The sequence below is a fragment of the Leptodactylus fuscus genome, chromosome 1, assembly GCF_031893055.1.
Source record: "Leptodactylus fuscus isolate aLepFus1 chromosome 1, aLepFus1.hap2, whole genome shotgun sequence".
Classification (NCBI taxonomy): Eukaryota; Metazoa; Chordata; class Amphibia; order Anura; family Leptodactylidae; genus Leptodactylus; species Leptodactylus fuscus.
Window position 1 is genome coordinate 73,612,142 of NC_134265.1, and position 19,098 is coordinate 73,631,239.

Sequence of the window (19,098 nt, forward strand, 5' to 3'; positions counted from 1 at the left end):
CTGAGAAGACAAGATATACTAGGAGTTCATAGCAGCTAAGGAACAGAAGAAGAAAGAAGGAAGACTTCATAACCATAATCATTCAGTTTTCTGTGTGGAGTGCCTTCGCTTGGTCTGATGTAGATTATACAGTCTGATCGCGGTTGGAAGGAAGGACTTGCGATAGCGCTCCTTCTCACACTTGGGGTGAAGCAGACAGTCACTTACAGTGCTGCCAAGTCCCATCAAGGTCCCATACATGGGGTGGGATTTGTTCTCCCGCATGGAGGTCACCACGGACAGTATCCTTCTGTCACCCACCACCTGTACTAGGTCCAGGGGGGCTCCCCAGGACAGAGCTGGCCCTTCTGATCAGCCTGTCAAGTCTATTTCTGTCCCTGGTTGATATACTGCTCCTCCAGCAGGCCACACCGAAAAAGATGGCTGAAGCAACCACAGAGTTGAAAAAGGCCCTAAGAAGTGGCCCCTCGACTCCAAAGGCCCTCAGCCTCCTGAGCAGGTAGAGTCTACTGTGGCCCTTTCTGTGCAGCGCCTCCAGGTGATCAGCCCAGTCTAGTTTATTATTGAGGAGCACACCCAGATACTTATACGTCCTGACTATCTCAATGCATGTTCCTTGGATCTCCACCGGGGTCAGAGCACTTCTCCATTTACTAAAGTCCACCACCATCTCCTTGGTCTTCCCAGCATTAATCCTGAGGTGGTTCTGCTGGCACCATTCAACAAAATCCCGGTTTAAGTCTCTGTATTCTCTATCGTCACCATCAGTGATAAGGCCTACTATAGCAGAGTCATCGGAGTACTTCTGTAAGTAACAGCTGGATGAGTTGTGCCTAAAGTCAGCAGTGTACAGTGTGAAGAGAAATGGGGCAAGAACTGTACCTTGTGGTGCCCCCGTACTACAGATCACAGTGTCAGACACACAGTACCGGGCTCTCACATACTGAGGGCGGTTTGTGAGGTAGTCAAGTATCCAGTTGGACAGGTGATGGTCCACACCACCAAGGTTCAGCTTCTCCCTCAATAGCCCTGGCTGAATGGTGTTGAACGCACTGGAGAAATCAAAGAACATTATCCTCACAGTGTTCCTGGGTTTCTCCAGGTGAGAGAGAGCTCTGTGAAGAAGGTGGATGATGGCGTCATCTACCCCAATGCCCGGCCGATAGGCAAACTGGAGGGGGTCCAGAGCGGAGCACACTAGAGGGCGTAGGTGTGTCAGGACCAGTCTCTCTAGGACCTTCATCAGGTGGGATGTCAGTGCTACAGGTCGGTAGTCATTGTAGCCCATCGAGTTGGGTTTCTTTGGGACTGGTACCACACAAGATGTTTTCCACAGTTGAGGTACCACTCCCAGCTTTAGACTCATATTGTACATGTGCGTAATAATGCCACACAGCTTGTCACTGCACATTTTGAGAACTCTTGCGCTTAAACCATCGGGTCCTCCATCCTTGTCTGCTTTAATCCTCTTGAATTCCCTACACACTTGAGACTCCTTGAGGATCAGATAGTCAGATTGCAGTTAACTGCAAGTCGGTGGGGGTTGGGTCTTGGTGTGTGAGGGGAGGGGGGTTAGCTGACATGCTGGTGAAGGGAGCGTTGGCTTGGAGTCAAATCTATTGAAGAATAGATTAAGCTCGTTAAGCCACTTCCTATCACCTTCTATCTGGTGAGCTGCCTTTTGTTTGTGTCCAGATATCACCTTCAGACTGTCCCACACTTTCGAGATTCTACCTTCCCCATCTGTAGTTCCATTTTCCGCCTGTAGATGGCTTTCCCTTCTCTGATCAGTTGTCTCAGCTGTTTTTGCACCTCCCCCAGGCCATTTTTGTCCCCAGACCTAAAGGCTCTCTTTTTCTCCTTGATGAGGCTTTAATCTCAGAGTTGATCCATGGTTTATTATTGGAGAAACACCTCACCTTTCTAGTTGGTACCGTGCTGTCCACACAAAAATTAATGTAGTTTGTTATGCAGTGTATTCGATTGAATACCTCGCTCCCATAGGTATTCGTGTAAGCGGCCGAACACCAAGGAGTTAAGCGCATCAAATATTCACTGCGCTTAACCCTTTGGTGTTCGGCCCGCTTACACGTATTCCTATGGGAGCGAGGTACTTGATCGAATACTACTCGCTCCGCTCTAATAGTTGCTTAAAAATTAAGAAAACTTTTTATATAAACAATTTCCTGTTATACCCATATGCTCATACAATAACTTTTGTATATTTCCATCTACAGAGCTGCATGAGTGTTTTTTTCTGCTGGGTGAGCTATAGGTTTTTAATTGATACCATTATGGGGTACATAAGAATTATTTTTCACATTTTATTCCAGGATTTTAGGGGAAGAGGTCACACAGAATGGTTATTCAGGCATTGTGAGGTTTTTTTCCATTACATTATTCACTTTACAAGAAAAATACTTTTATCCTCTTCTCGACATCGACACTCTCCATAAAAGTATGGCGTATGTTGGGTCTTTAAAGATTTAAAGGTAGTGGTGGTGGAAGAGGAGGAGGAGGACGAGGATGAGGAATTTGTGTGCTGGCGCAGACACATGGAACTGTATCTCGTCAGTACTGTGGATGGGACATGCTGGTTGCGGGTCCACAATATCTGCTATCCACCCTAGCATAGGTTCCTAGTGCTCGGGCCTCGTCAGCACTACACCCTGCACCCCGCTTGATGTTGTGGCACTGCTGGTTGCCCCTCTCCAGTATATAATTGGAGTTGAGCTACTGCGGCCTGGATCCCCTCATCCTTGTCCTCGCCACCTTGTGCTACTGACGAGGGGCACTGCTGTAAGCCCCTCTCCAGTAGCTGGACTGTGGACTGGATTTCCACGTCATTGCCCCCTTGTGCTACTGACGAGGGGCACTGCTGGCAGCCCCTCTCCAGTACCTGGACTGTGGACTGGATTTCCACATCCATGTCCTCGGCCCCCTTGTGCTACTGATGAGGGGCACTGCTGGCAGCCCCTCTCCAGTACCTGGACTGTGGAGTGGATCTCCAGCTGAATTTCCACGTCCACGTGCCCGCCCTCATCCTTTGATGCTACCCTGACGCATCTTTGGTAGGTTCAGTGTATGTGTACACTGTTCTTGTAGTGTAGCTCTGAAAAGAGCTGTTGTTTTTCACTTTTCCTGCCTAGCACAAACTAAACTTTCTCTCTCACCCTGCTCACGATGTCTTTCCCTAGTTCTCCAAACCGCATCTGAGACAAATATGGCTGACACTATTCTTATAAATCTGAGCAGGGCCTCCGATAGGGCAGTACTACTGGTACTGGCGTCAGGGGCCCGGCCAAATTGAAAAATGGGGGGGGGCCCGGTTTTGGCCCGCTACCGTGTCCCGGCCCCCTGGCGCCCGTAGCAGTCATTGTGTATGTCCTATTTCAACTCAGATCTGCATCCAGAGGACGCAGATCTGAGTTGAAGACATACGCGGTTGAAGCAAGGAGCTGACCTGTGTCAGCTCCTCGCTTCGCCGCTGCGTGCCTCTCTCGCTGACACATATGCGGCTGAAGCGAGGAGCTGACCTGTGTCAGCTCCTCGCTTCGCCGCCGCCGCTGCTACTGGCTTGTAGACGCGATGTGATCACATCGCGTCTAAAAGCCAGTAGCCGGCGGCAGCAGCGAAGCGAGGAGCTGACACAGGTCAGCTCCTCACTTCAGCCATCGCGTCTACAAGCCAGTAGCCGGCGGCGAAGCGAGGAGCTGACACAGGTCAGCTCCTTGCTTCGCCGCTGTGCGCCTCTCTCGCTGTCACATATGCGGCTGAAGCGAGGAGCTGACCTGTGTCAGCTCCTCGCTTCGCCGCCTCCGCTACTGGCTTGTAGACGCGATGTGATGACGTGTCACATCGCGTCTATAACTGTGCGCCAGTGTGAGAGAGGCACGCAGAGAGCTGCGAGGGAACGAAGGAGAAGGTAAGTCAGTCAGTGTAATGTGGAACGTGAAACTGGGGGCAGAGAGAGGATGGCATGACACTGGGGGCAGAGATGGAGAGGACGGCATGACAATGGGGGCAGAGATGGAGGGGACATGAATATGGGGGCAGAGATGGAGGGGACATGAATATGGGGGCAGAGATGGAGGGGACATGAATATGGGGGCAGAGATGGAGGGGACATGAATATGGGGGCAGAGATGGAGGGGACATGAATATGGGGGCAGAGATGGAGGGGACATGAATATGGGGGCAGAGATGGAGGGGACATGAATATGGGGGCAGAGATGGAGGGGACATTAATATGGGGGCAGAGATGGAGGGGACATGAATATGGGGGCAAAGATGGAGGGACATGAATCTGGGGGGCAGAAATGGAGGGCATGAATCTGGGGGTAGAGATGGGGACATGAAACAGGACAGAGATGGAGGGGACATGAAACTGGTGGCAGAAATGGATGGGCGGACATGAATCTGGGGGCAGAGATTGGGTGGGAGACATGAAACTGGGGGCAGATAAAGGGTGTATATGAAGCTGGGGGAGAGATAGAGGGGGGACATATAATGTACGGGTGACTGTAGGAGGATTATACTGTGTGCGGGCACATGAAAAATTAATGATTTGCGCGCCGCACATTTTGTCCCTCTTTTGGTTCTTCAAAAGTTGGGAGGTATGGGTACAGGGGGTAGTGGAAAGATGTTAGAAGGTGGACGGGGGGGAAGGGGGATTGTTGGGGCATCGGGTGTGCGGCACTGCGGAGAGGGAACGTCTGGGGCAATAATATATAATACATAAGTTTTTAGCTGGAGAACTACAAAGCACACAAGACCTCCAAAGGTATGTGTGCTTTGTATTAATAATGATGTAGGCCGCTATGTTACTAGCATAGCAGCCTGTTTGGGGGTGGGACTTTCACTTTAAAGGAGTGTTCACATTGCGTTTTTGGCCTCCCTTGCCGGGATACGTTGGTAACCAGTCACAATCAGCTACCCACTTATCCCTGCACAGAGAACTGCAGGCCCCCCTTTTTTTAATGGCCAGTTCTTTGTGCAGGGATAAGTTGACAGCTGATTCTGACTGGTTACCAATGTATCCCGGCAAGGGAGGCCAAAACGCAATGTGAATAAGCCCTGAGGATTTATTAGGAGGGCTCTTATAAATGGTGTTGGCTCTCTATAGGCGCTGTCACACGTAGCAGATTGTACCTGCAAATAGAATCTGATTAAGCCTTGTAAAGCTGCTAAATAAAGGGAAATGTAATACATAATGGGTATGTCGCAAATTAAAGTAGTTTTAAAATGGCGGCGGGGGGGAGGGGGGGCAGACACTTAGGCTGTATGGGGCCCCAAAATTCCTGATGGCGGCCCTGAATCTGAGGTCACCTGACTTCGCCAGCCAATGACTTTTTCCTATTTTTTTTTTTTTTATGCCTACGTTCTCCTGCTTCCTGTGCCACCTTCCCTGCACAGTTATTGGTGCAAAAAATGCGACAGGGAAGGTGGGAGGGCATACGAATTTTTACTGCATTTACCACGGGGTATTCAATTGAATTCGAATATGTCGAATACCTTAAAATTCGATCAAATATCTACTCGATCGAACGGTATTCGCTCATCTCTAGTGATAAAGCTTTTATGTAAATCTGTGGCAGAAATATCACATTTTTTCCGAAGCGTTTTTCACAGAAAGTCTGCAGAGGCTTTCTTTGCAGACTTTTTGCATCTATTATACCAACAGGGAAATCACCAGAGTTTCCATATTTATAATCGACATGGTGCAATTTCAAAAACCGCAATGGTTTTGGAAACCACAACATTTCCGCAGCACATATTATTCTGCAATGTGTTGGTGGGATTCACTAGAATCCCATCCACTTTGAAGGGACTGTGGAACACCATGGCCAAACCACATGGGCCTCGGTCTAACTGAGTCAGTCAAAAATAATTTTGTTTTAATCTAGACAACCCATTAAATTTAGTACAGCTTGCTTATCTATAATATTAAGTAGCATTAGGTATTGTTGAGACTTATTTGTTTTCAGTTCACCAACCGAAGATATTAATTAATATATGACTTTAATGTTATTTAGCATTTCAATAAATAGTGGTAAAGTGAAAGGGATATTGCACTGAGAACATGGCTGCTGTTCCCTTAGGGCCCCTTCACACGGAGTATACGCTCGCTGATTCTGAACGTGTAACACGTTCCAAATCAGCGGCGTTAAAACAGATCTCATTGCTTTCTATGGGAGCAGGCATACGTGCGCTCCCAATAGAAATGAATGGGCTGCTTTTTTCCCTATTGCTTTCAATGTGATACGCGCATGATTGACCTGCTCTACAAGGTCAATCACAAGTCTATGGGTGTGAATGAATCAAGTGCTGTCAATGGGATGATGGACATGATTCAAGAGCTGAGGCCTAGAGCATGTAAATTGCATATGTTTTAAATAGGTGGGGGTTTAAAAATGAAACGTGATAAATTTCCTGTAACTCCAACATCTATGGGGAGTAATCCCTAGTAATCATACAATGCTTATTATATTTATTGTATGCAATCGATGGCAAGAGAGTACATCTAATATACCTTAACTGCAGTTTCTAAATGCTGATAGAATATTTAATTATAAACAGATATAAAAATGTAATTTCATGACAGTTGTGATTGATAAGTTGAAAGAATTATTGTAATATCATAGTACAAAACAGAATATGGTATAAGCAAAACATGATCCGCCACCCAAATTAGAAATAGATAGTAAATGTAGTAGAAATATTAGATTACAGGAAGATAAGTATTCTCATATGCAAATGCCATTTAAGTAATAGGTGTAACATCTCTGCCTGTTCGGGTCTCTGCGCCACCGTCCACTCGCACACTGCGACGCAGGAGGAGTTGTTCAGTTTGATTTTTGCTTAGTGTTTTTCGTTGCACTTTGTGAAAACTGCTCTCTCTCAGTAATTGAATTTTCACTACATACATCTCCTGCACCTTGATTCCCTCTGCCCCTCTAATGGTTAATTCTAACCTTACCTTTGTGATTGACAATCTGTCTTACAGTCAGGTCCGGGGCTAGTCCTGGGCTTTCTACATACAGGCCATCCGCCCACACAGACTCACTTGCTTTTGAAATTCTGTCCTGTGACTTTGTCCCTGCTAAGCACCTCTTCTGCTTCTATTATTGCTGACCTCTGGCTTAACCTTGTGACTATTCTCTTGGATTTTGATTCTGTACTGCGTTCCTCGACTGTTACTGGACCCTTGGCTAGCTGAGCTACCTTTGTTGTTGTTTGTCTTGTCTTCATTCTATGTTGTCACTTATATAGGAATGGTATGTCAACCAGTTACCATCTATTGCTTAGGATAGGACCGGCAAGCAGGAAGGGACAGCGGGTGGGGGGGGAGGTTTAGCTTAGAGCTCACTGTCTTTTGTGCCCATCCCCCCAGTGTTCATCAACTGTTACTGGGAAATTGCTGCCCTAGCAATTCCCTTACACTCTTTGACCAATTGAAGTTCCTGCATGTTGCAGGTAAACCCGATCTGCAAAATGTGAAATAATTCTCAATAATGGCTATATTTTGTTAAAAACCATTATAGGATTGTTAGGGCGCCTTCACACGATGTAACGCTCCGCTCATTTTGTTCATTTTACACGTGTAAAAATACACATGTAAAATGTAGTAAGCCATTGAGTTCAATGGCTTACGCGTGTTTTTGCGCGTGTAATTTTGCGAGCGCAAAATTACATGCGCAAAAACACGCGCGTAAGCCATTGCACTCAATGGCTTACTACATTTTACACGTGTATTTTTACATGTGTAAAATGGACAAAATGAGCGGAGCATTACATCGTGTGAAGGTGCCCTTATGGTCAAAGTCAAAGCGTGGGGAATGAGAGAATATAGGCATGAAATTTCTGTTTTCACTCAGTCAACATTCTAACACCATTGTGGCAAATAGAATTTGTTTGGTCTTTAAAGGGATTCTATAATTAGAATCCTCTTTTCTACAAAGACCATGTCGGAATAGCCTTTAGAAAGGCTATTCTTCTCCTACCTTTCTTTTTCTGATCTGTGCTGATTTCAGGATCGTTTTTAAAATCTGATTTCCGATCATTTTCCATTCGAACCTGATACCAATCCCAATGCAGGTCAATGGGATTTTTTTATTAATTGAAGATCGGAATTTAAAAACGATCCTATTCACTACACAACATGGAGTCTAAAAATTGAACGCTTTAATTGTTAGACTCCACACTGTGTAGTGATTAAAAATAAATTCTCTGGCTACTTAGTCCCCCCTGGTGTCCACTTACCTGCACAGATTCGCTGCCGCTGGTCCGGTCCCCGCTGTTCTCACTCCTCTTCTCGCCTCACTGCCCCCGCCTACCAGGTTAGTGTTACAGACCTAGGTAAAGGCGGAGCTTGTGGCTTAGAAGAGTGTGGGCAGGTACAGGGCGGGGAGATGTGAGTGCATCACTCAAGTCTCCCCTCCCAGTACCCGCCCACACTCTCGTAAGCCACAAGCCCCACCTTCGTCCTAGGTCTGTATCACTAACCTGGGAGGTGGGGGCAGCGAGAAGAGGAGCGAGAACAGCGGGGACCGGACCAGCGGCAGCAATCTGTGCAGGTTAATGTTAGCTACTAGAGATGTTAGCTAGTCTCCCATTAGAATAAATGGATGCAGCCGGCGCGCAGGGGGTTAAGCGGCCGGACGCCAGCACAGGCTGTGTGCCGGCTGCATCCATTCATTCCTATGGGACCTAGCTAACATTGTTAACTTTTCCCATAATGCTTGACCAGTATCACAGTATTGTGGGAAATAACCTCTGACCTCGATCCCACCTTAAAAGATCGGGATCAGAATTCCAATCGTGAATCGGATCTTTTCTGATCCCGATCGCTCAACCCTAGTCTTCAGAAAGCACAAGGGACATGCCCCTTTGCTCAAAAAGCACAGGGGGTGTCCCCTGTGCTCATCAAAGACGCTCCAGCGACGCGTCTGTCTTCTTCTGCCGACGCCTCTCCTCTGCGCCAGCAGCCGTGTTATCAGCTAGCAGAACTGACTACACATGTCAGTTCAGCTATTTTCCTGTGGCTGAACGGATGTTCGTGGAAAATGGCCAAGCGGACATGCGTACTGATGATGAGGCGGAGAGGTGTTGGGAGAAGAAGACAGAGGTGTCGCTGAAGAGTCTTCGGTGAGCACAGGGAACGCCCCCTGTGCTTTCTGAAGACTCATTTGCATACGGAAGAAAAAATAAAATTCTCAGGAATGGTGGTGTGGATAAAAAAAAGGGTAGGAGAAGAATAGACTTTATAAAAAAATATTCCGATGTTGTCTTTGTAGAAAAATGGATTCTAATGACAAAATTTTGCTTAGTGGAGCTAGTTTTAATCAGAGGGGGTTTCCAATAAGTTGTAATTTAGTTATCTGGTGTGGGGATCTGGGGGTTCTGGTCACGTCTTTACTATAACAAGTTAAGGGAAGGGGGGTGCACTGCTTCCGAGAACTGCGTTACCCAAGGGTTGTGATATGAACAATACCCTCAGATCCATCATCAGTAATCCCTGGACCAAGTAAGTCAATTACAACTCCCTGTGAAAGTAGTGAAGAGTGGGCGCCACTTATTATAACCCAAAAAAACAGGCGTCATCTCATGTATGCAAAAATACATGACGACAAAAAAGACAGAAAAAAGAAGCATACCTATTGAAGAGATGCTCATCTAAATTATTTATAAAAAGTGAAACATATAATTTTATTGTACAAACATACCATGGTACATACTGTAATATAAATATGATCTGTTATTGTAAAGAAAATAGAACAAATGGTTTTTGGGGCAGTGTTACAATTTATTTACTTCTGTATTCTGTTTTCCTCACTGCCTCTCGCTGGAATACAACTGTACATGCTCCTGTGTAATGTGGTAAAGTTCAAGAATATAAAAAATAGAACACTGGTTTTGGTGTCATACGAAAAATAATACAGTCGTAACAATTCTGTTATTTTCAGATATATCATTAAAAAAGTGTAGGGATTGGCATATTTATATGCAGCTTCAGGAAATAACACAGGGAGATTTACAAGCTTAGTGTCATATGAAAAACGAGAATCTCTTATGCCGGGGCCTCACAAGTCGGAAACGCATTTTACATTAACTGCCAAGTGGATGGGATTCTTGCAAATCCCATGCCCACTTTGCGGTAGAAACCGCAGGGCAGACATACTGCAATTTCCAAAACCGGCGCGGTTTTGGAAATCGCAGCATGACAATTATATCTACGGTAATGCCAGCGGCTTTCCCATAGATATATAATTATAACAGAAAGTCCGCAGAGGAAACCTCTTCAAACTTTCTGTTTAAAGCGCTGCAAGAAGAACCACGATACGTTCCTGCAGCGTTTTTTCCTGCAGCGCTTTATAGCTGTGGATCTTCCCCACCTAGCAAGCCACATAAAAAAAACTGTGCGGAAAGGACTGCAGTGGAAACACATCACATTTTTTTTCTGAAGAGTTTTCCTCTGCAGACTTTCTTCCCCTTTTATACCTATTGGAAAAATGGCAGAGTTTTCATAAGTAAATTCACATACTGCGATTTTCAAAAATGTAAGTGATTTTAAATGCAGCTTTTCTGTTGCAGATTTTTCTTCAATGTGGTTTTGCAGGTACTGTAAAATGCAGCACTATTTACCGCAGAGTTTCCATCATGGCCAAAACACTATGTTTTCGCTGTGTGGGGCCCTTGCCTTATAGTGCCTGTGACTGAAGTGACCCCTTTCCTGTCTCAGCTTCCCTGCATTACCCATCTTCTCCCCTCCAGACTCAGTCAGAAGTGGTATACAGAATTCAGTTGACAGAAGAGAAATAGGGGAAAGAATAGTGACATGCAGGATTTCACAGAAAGGAGCCAAAATTCAATTATGTTTGAGTAGATTACAAAAATTCTTATTGACACAAATGCTTTCAGAAAATCAAAAGTTGTTTGAAAGTATAGGTATGCTTCAATGTTATGCTAGCAGTTGTATTATGGCACACTACAAGCTCCCGGTTATGCAGAGCTGTAATGTGGCACACATACAAGTATACAGGTGGCACAGTATGGCCCGTATATATGTTGTTTTATGTTCTATTCATGCAGAATCTTAAAGAAATAAAATCCTCACTGGTTGTATTGCAGATCTATCATCTGTGGTGTAATATTGATGCCCCACATGACAGAAACTAGAACTCTGTAAGGAAGAAGAATTTGTATTTTCTTATGGAGATGATTATCAGGGAGACATACATCTGAAAATGATTGTATATTTTTCACAAATTCTACTACTTAACAAGTCAGCCTTTATTAAGTCAGAAAGTTAATTATTTCTCCGCTGTCACTTATAGTATTATTAGTCTACTTTTAGTATCCACTGTTCAGCAGCTCTGAAGCAAACTTAATTAGCTTGTACATAACAGATGATTGGTATTCATTACTTCTATCCATGCACAGTGATGATATATAATAGTAGTAATAAGATGTCAGCTCAACACACATGAACACAATTTTTGCAAAGAAAAACCTACTGCCTTTATGGTATGATATATATACAGTATATATATATATATATATATATATATATATATATATATATATAGTGAGATTATACTCAGGATCACCTCTGCTGGGGTCAAATGACGTGTCTGTTTCATCAGAACCAGGCCAAACAGCAGCAGATATGTTTAAGCTTATACTGTACTGAGCAGGGGCGTAACTACCGTAGAGTCAGCGGAGGCATTAGGGGGCCCGGTGAAAGCCGCTACCGCTGCGTTTTTGTTTTTTTTTTTTTAATAGGCCGTTACGGACCCTATTCACTTACCGATCCTGGCTGGGCCGGGTTCGGCAAGTGACACCGCGGGCCTCACAAATACTATCATTATACTTGGGTTTCTTTGCAGACCCCCGAGTATAATGATCGGAGGCCCGGGAGAGGTAAGGGAACGTAACAAACACTGTTACTTACCTCTCCACGATACTGCCAGGCCTCCTTCCTGATGTCCTTTCTGACGTCTCTGACGTCACATGAACCCGGCCTGCATCCCGGGTCATGTGACGTCCGACGTCATAGCAGAAGGACGGCAGCAGAGAAGACAGCGTAGGAGCCAGGGGACAGGTAAGAAACAGTAATTTTTTATGTTTTTATTCCCCGGGTCTCCGATTATTATACTCTGGGGTCTGAAAAGACCCCAGAGTATAATAATTGTTTATGGGTGTCCACTATGGGGTATAATACTGTGTGTAGGGGACACTATTGGGGATAATACTGTGTGCAGGGGACACTATTGGGGATGATACTGTGTGCAGGGGCCAGTAAGGGACAAAATACTGTGTGCAGGGGCCAGTAAGGGACATAATACTGTGTGCAGGGGCCAGTAAGGAACATAATACTGTGTGCAGGGGCCACTAAGGGACATAATACTGTGTGCAGGAGTCACTAAGGGGCATAATAGAGTGCTGAGGAGGGGGACGGTGGAGGTCTTCGACGTTGGTGTCGGTTGGGGGGGGGGGGGCCATGTCAAAAGTTCGCCACGGGGCCCCGCCATTCCTAGTTACGCCACTGGTACTGAGTTAGGTTTTATTGATAAGAGTTGCAGGTATGCAGAAAATAAAACAAAACAGCAGCAAAACAAAATCCTTAGTAACTATTAAACAAACCTAGCTAGCAGCTGGAGAGCTTCTCCCAGCCAGCTCATAAATACAACAATGTCCAGCAACCTCTTTTATGTCTCTCACACAGACTGGTTTTCTGTGTCCCCAGGTAGAGACTTGCCTTCTTAGCTTCTCTTAAATACCTGCTCTCTCTAAATTAACTAATTAATTAATGAACAGGTGCAGGCCTGTTATATTACATAGGATAGGAATCTGTGAGAAATGTACCTCCACTCCACAACCAATCCTACACAGGTGTCACAATATGTTTATGAAGAGTGCTCTGTCATTAAAGAGATAGGGACTATACTGTGTCAGCCTGATTCCCCAGATTTACATGATCAGCTGTCTGTCCTTAGACACCTTGAACATAGTGCTTGTTGTACATGGGATATTGAAGGGATTTGGTGACTTGCATTTGTCTGGTTTAAGGAATCATGTTAAGCTGCAAAACAATTTTTTTTCCTTTGTTTCCAATTTTCCACTACATAAAATGTGTGAAAATACTTTAGAGACTTGAGAAAGTTCATGTCTCTGCTTGGTATTACATTACAGCATCATCTGTACATTAAAAAAAATCAAAATATGTTTAGGCAAAATACAAAATAAAAATGGATTGACCTTAGCATGTAACATTTAAGAGGAGAAATATTGCTGTAGAGATTAAGGTATCGGAAGTCCTTGGTTTTGGAAGAGTTAACTGGAATCCATCATATAGTAAACCAAAATACTGGTTGTGTGAAAGTGAGTGAACGCACCTCTGTGTTGTTTATGCGCTTCATTAATTTTAATTTTATTTTGTAAATCACTGACAATGTTTTTAGTTGTACAGAATACAACATTAGAGGGACACAGTCATTACTTTGTTAGAGAATATCAATAGATGTACTTGTCTACTCACAGTGTCCTTGCTTATCCTGCTTTCATCTTCTTCAATATCACATAATCAGTGTGACTTCTTTTTTCCAGCATAGGTTACGATGTAAACGGGAGTCTCTACTACCATGTGGCCTCAAATTCATCAGGGTTCTATCCCCTGTTCTTCTATACTACCACTGCTGTCATAATGCCTTCCTGATTCTGCCTCAAAGATTAGATTAGCCCCCCCCCCCCATTCTATCTGAATCTAATCCGCATTCAAACCTGAGAAACAAAGTCCAAACTCTACAGTGGCTTTCCAACACTGGTTCCATGGTGATTCCATGGCTATCAGTTCCATACTCCGGAGCCTGCGGGCAACTCTATGGGTTAGGTGAGTATAGCTAATTAATTAATTATTATTAATATCTTTGAGAGGACAAAAGGCATTGTGTGAGCCACTTGAGGTGACATTAAATTATGTAGATGGACTACTTAGGAAACCTTTGAAAAGGGCCCACTAATGTGTCAAAACAGACCCGACTGAGTCAGTACCTCACTGTATATGTTTTGCACATTCCTGGGGTTGTTTCTGAGTGAGAAAGAAAAAAACTGTTATTGGCCGAGGCCCAACAAGGCCTAAACACCGCAGTTTGGTCCTGTCAGGAATACAGTGGCAAAAAACACAGCATTTTACAGTCTCTGTAAAGTGAATCCCATCTACAAACTGTGGGAGCATACACACAGCGGACAGACTGCCGTTCCAAACACCAGAAGTTTCCTTATACGTATAATTGAAGCAGAAAGGCTGAAGAGAAAAGTTCTGCGGACTTTCTGTGAAAAGTGCTGTAAACACAACGAAAGAAACATAGCACTCAAAGACAGGGTCTGTGTATGCAGGCTAAGAAGCCCAGGCCCAAATTACCTCAATAAATAAGCTCCTATGTTAAAGGGTGTATGAATGTACAGTGATCATTAACATGCACAACATGCAACCCCTGACGAAGGCTTAATATGCCAAAACGCGCGTCGGGCTTCCCAGCCTGCACACACAGACCCTGCCACTGCTCTTTACCTCTTCATTCACACCATGGGTAAGATGATATGTGCCATTAGTATCATGGTTTCTACTTTTATTGCTCCTCAATAACCCGCATGGTTCATGCACTAGTTGAGACCAGCACTGCACTCATTTTTATATGGTCTCTGACACTGTTTGGGTCCATGCAGCTTTTGGTATCTGATCCCAATTTGGGTTCAGCTGAAGTAGGAAAGTAGGATGGTTGTTATGCTTCTAGGTTCATTCATTCCTATTCATTGACTTGTTTCACCATTACATTTGTATACGACCTTTTACACATTCTCTTGACTCTTCTTTGTGCATGTTGATGGTCATTGTACATTCATACATCCTTTGTCATAGGAGCTTATTCATTGAGGTAATTTGGGCTTCCCCACATTTATATACTTAGATGTTTGCACATTATTATGTATGGAGTTATTTGCAGGTGTCTGTGATGTAGCAGGCTATTGTACATACAGTTAATAATAAATAATAAATTTTATTTATATAGAGCCAACATATTCCGCAGCGCTGTACAATTTGTAGGGTTCAAATACAGACAGATGCATAACAAAGAACGTCATTTCACACAATGGGACTGAGGGCCCTGCTCGCAAGAGCTTACAATCTATGTTTCTGTCCTTATATGTCATTGTGTGTTTTTTTATTATTGTGATGTATTTCAATAAAAATGTTTTGTATTTTGATAAATAATTCATATTTTCTGATCTTCATTTATTGGCAGTGTCATACTTACCTGGTCTTTTTTGGTCCCTTGTATCTCTCTTTTTACTGTGTGCAGTGTATGGTAGCTAATCTCCAGGTAAGAGACATTTACAAACTACAGACTTTACAAATGCTCAGCTCAGACATGGTGTGAATTTAGCCCTAAAAAGCTTTTTATAAATAATGCTGTTTTGTTTTAAATTAAGAAGTGAATTTTTATTGTAAAGAATTTCACATTACATCTCCAGGAACTTTTATGACATCCCATTATAAATCTATAGGCATTAATATAGAGTTGGTCTCCGTCCTTTTGCAATGGTCTGTGTAATACACACAGACGTCTGCATGCGCCTATTAAAATAAATGGTCCACATGCAGTCTGTGACTGTCAAGGCCATCAAGAAAATGTGTCAATAGGGCCTAACACTTTTGGTTTTAGCCCTTTTTCATGTACATGTACTATCCGGATTTTTTCAGACTTAATATGAACATATTGATTTTAATGTAAATATTCAGATGTCCATTTTTACATATGGACCGTGACTCTGTAAAAATAAAAATGTAGTCACTGATAAAACTCAATGCATGGGTCCATTCACACGGAGTAACGCGAGGCGTTTTTTGTGCTTATTTTGTGCTTATTTTTACGGCCGTAAAAAGACGTTTCCATTGAGTTCTATAGTAAAATACGCCTGTATTTTTACGTCCGTAATTTTACAGGCGTATTTTACTATAGAACTCAATGGAAACGTCTTTTTACGGCCGTAAAAATAAGCACAAAATAAGTACAAAAAACGCCTCGCGTTACTCTGTGTGAATGGACCTAAGGTTTTTTTTACTGGATGAATCACTGACACAACATCTATAAAATCAATCCGTCCACGTGTGAAAAACTAGATCTAACAAGCAGAGTAACAGGCGAGAACAACAAAGTATATTTTAGAATAAATACATCTGTAAATGGATATAGCACATGTGAGAACAGTATACTGCATTTCACTCCTTAAGCTGTCCAGTCTGATTTGCAAGGGTAAATTCACAGAGAGTATTTTGCAGGTGGATTTTTGAGGCACAATCCACCTCAAAAAGTGCCTCCCAAACTCTTCCATTCATTTCAAAAGGAGTCAGTAATCGTGTATTCTTTATATATAACAAAATACATACATTATCAGCAATAAGGATAATAGGTTATTAATGAATCGATTAAAAAACTCGATTTACTCCAAACATTGCTGCTCCACATGGGGTGGTCTTCTGCCCATTACTGTGTGCCCTGGTACTCTGCTGACCAGTATGACAACTCCAAATTGCTGGTTTGCAGATAAATCTTATGATGTATTGTTATCATATTAAAGCTAATATACTCAAACCAATGCATCTTTCCTTTAGGAAAAAGGAATGAAAAATTGAATGCCAATTTATTTTTACAGTTTCATTTAAAGAACTATAAGGAGCTATAGCAGGATACAGACCTGAGTAGGAATCATCCATAAAGTGGCCACAGGCCCTAAAAATCTGATATTCAAATATGTATAAGTTTCAGTTATCCATTGGGTTTTCAATATCAGATTGTTGGGCTCTGGCATACAATATTCTGCCCTATGATTGGCTGTTTTCAGAAGATGCAGTATTCAGACAAGCACTGTGGCTTCTTTACTGCTTACCAAACACAGCGCCTCAGGGTGCATTCACACAGAGTAACGTGCCACGTGACCTGGCACGTATACGCCGTGTGAGATTTTGAGCGCCGTATACGCTCCAATTGATTTTTGATTTTTCGTATACGCCGCATTATTTTGCGGCCGTGATTTTGCGGCCGCAAAATCACGGCCGCAAAATAACACGGCGTATACGATCCAGGCTCCCATTGGAATCAATGGGAGCGTATACAGCACTCAAAATCTCACACGGCGTATACGTGCCAGGTCACGCGGCACGTTACTCCGTGGGAATGCACCCTTAAACTGCATAGTGGCTGTGCTTGGTACTACAGCTCAATCCCATTAATTTGAATAGGACTGAGGTGCTACATGGCTAATTGCCTGATTGCCTCTTCTAACAGCTGATCAGCATATGTGCCAGGAGTCATACATACATAAGTCTGATATTGGCCGCTTCTTTGGTAGCTTATCAATATGTATACATATTTTGGGGAAGTTAACTTGGTAGAAGCAGTGGTGCGGACCCAAACAGTCAAGACAGGGACACAAAACACGCAGCAAACTGGTACATTTAGAAAAATATGACTTCAGGCACAAAATGAGCAAAAGCAAAATAAAAACCTGCTCGTTTGAGCCCATAACTAAACAGAACGGATAACCTAACTATACGTGTGGCTTACTCCCAGACACATGGACAAAACAAGCGCAATATAGTCTCACCGGACTCAGGGTTACAGGACAGAACCATACACCTCCTTTCACCTCATGGAACTGCACTGCAATGCAGGAGCCGCAGCCTTTTCTGGCTCAGTAATGAGCCAAGTATCTACACCCGGGGTGAGGCCTACTCCAGATCCGCCCTGGACCACACATATGTCAGAAACCTGGAGCTGATATATCTGGACTCCAGCACCGCCTGTCACCTTCTCACAATATAAAATACAATAATGAAAATAGTTAATAGTAATGAGTAGTTAGGTGCTAAATATAACTGTATTCAGCTGTGGTGTGTGGGTATAAATGGAATCTACCCAATAAGAAATGACTGCACGTGTGAGAAGTTTGTGGTAAAGTATTAATCTTCTTCTCAGAAATAGTTGTTTCTATGGTAACCACCTCACAGCTAGTTGGCTCAGTATGATAAAAGTGTTTTTGCTCTTTTTAATTTAGCTCAGTTTTGGAAATTTTGTATTGTAAAATTTGGTTATAATAAAAACTAATTGGCTGCTAGAATTCAGAAATAGAGTGTGACTATTGTGAGAAAAACAATGTGATATTTCATGTGTCACTATGCGATGCTGTATAAAATGTTTACTACTGTGTTACTCGGTAGATACAGTCCTATGAAAAAGTTTGGGCACCCCTATTAATCTTAATCATTTTTAGTTCTAAATATTTTGGTGTTTGCAACAGCCATTTCAGTTTGATATATCTAATAACTGATGGACACAGTAATATTTCAGGATTGAAATGAGGTTTATTGTACTAACAGAAAATGTGCAATATGCATTAAACCAAAATTTGACCGGTGCAAAAATATGGGCACCTCAACAGAAAAGTGACATTAATATTTAGTAGATCCTCCTTTTGCAGAGATAACAGCCTCTAGTCGCTTCCTGTAACTTTTAATCAGTTCCTGGATCCTGGATGAAGGTATTTTGGACCATTTCTTTCTACAAAACAATTCAAGTTCAGTTAAGTTTGATGGTCGCCGAACATGGACAGCCGGCTCTCAAATGATCTGAAAACAAAGATTGTTCAACATAGTTGTTCAGGGTAAGGATACAAAAAGTTGTCTCAGAGATTTAACCTGTCAGTTTCCACTGTGAGGAACATAGTAAGGAAATGGAAGACCACAGGGACAGTTCTTGTTAAGCCCAGAAGTGGCAGGCCAAGAAAAATATCAGAAAGGCAGAGAAGAAGAATGGTGAGAACAGTCAAGGACAATCCACAGACCACCTCCAAAGAGCTGCAGCATCATCTTGCTGCAGATGGTGTCACTGTGCATCGGTCAACTATACAGCGCACTTTGCACAAATAGAAGCTGTATGGGAGAGTGATGAGAAAGAAGCCGTTTCTGCACGTACGCCACAAATAGAGTTGCCTGAGGTATGAAAAAGCACATTTGGACAAGGCAGCTTCATTTTGGAA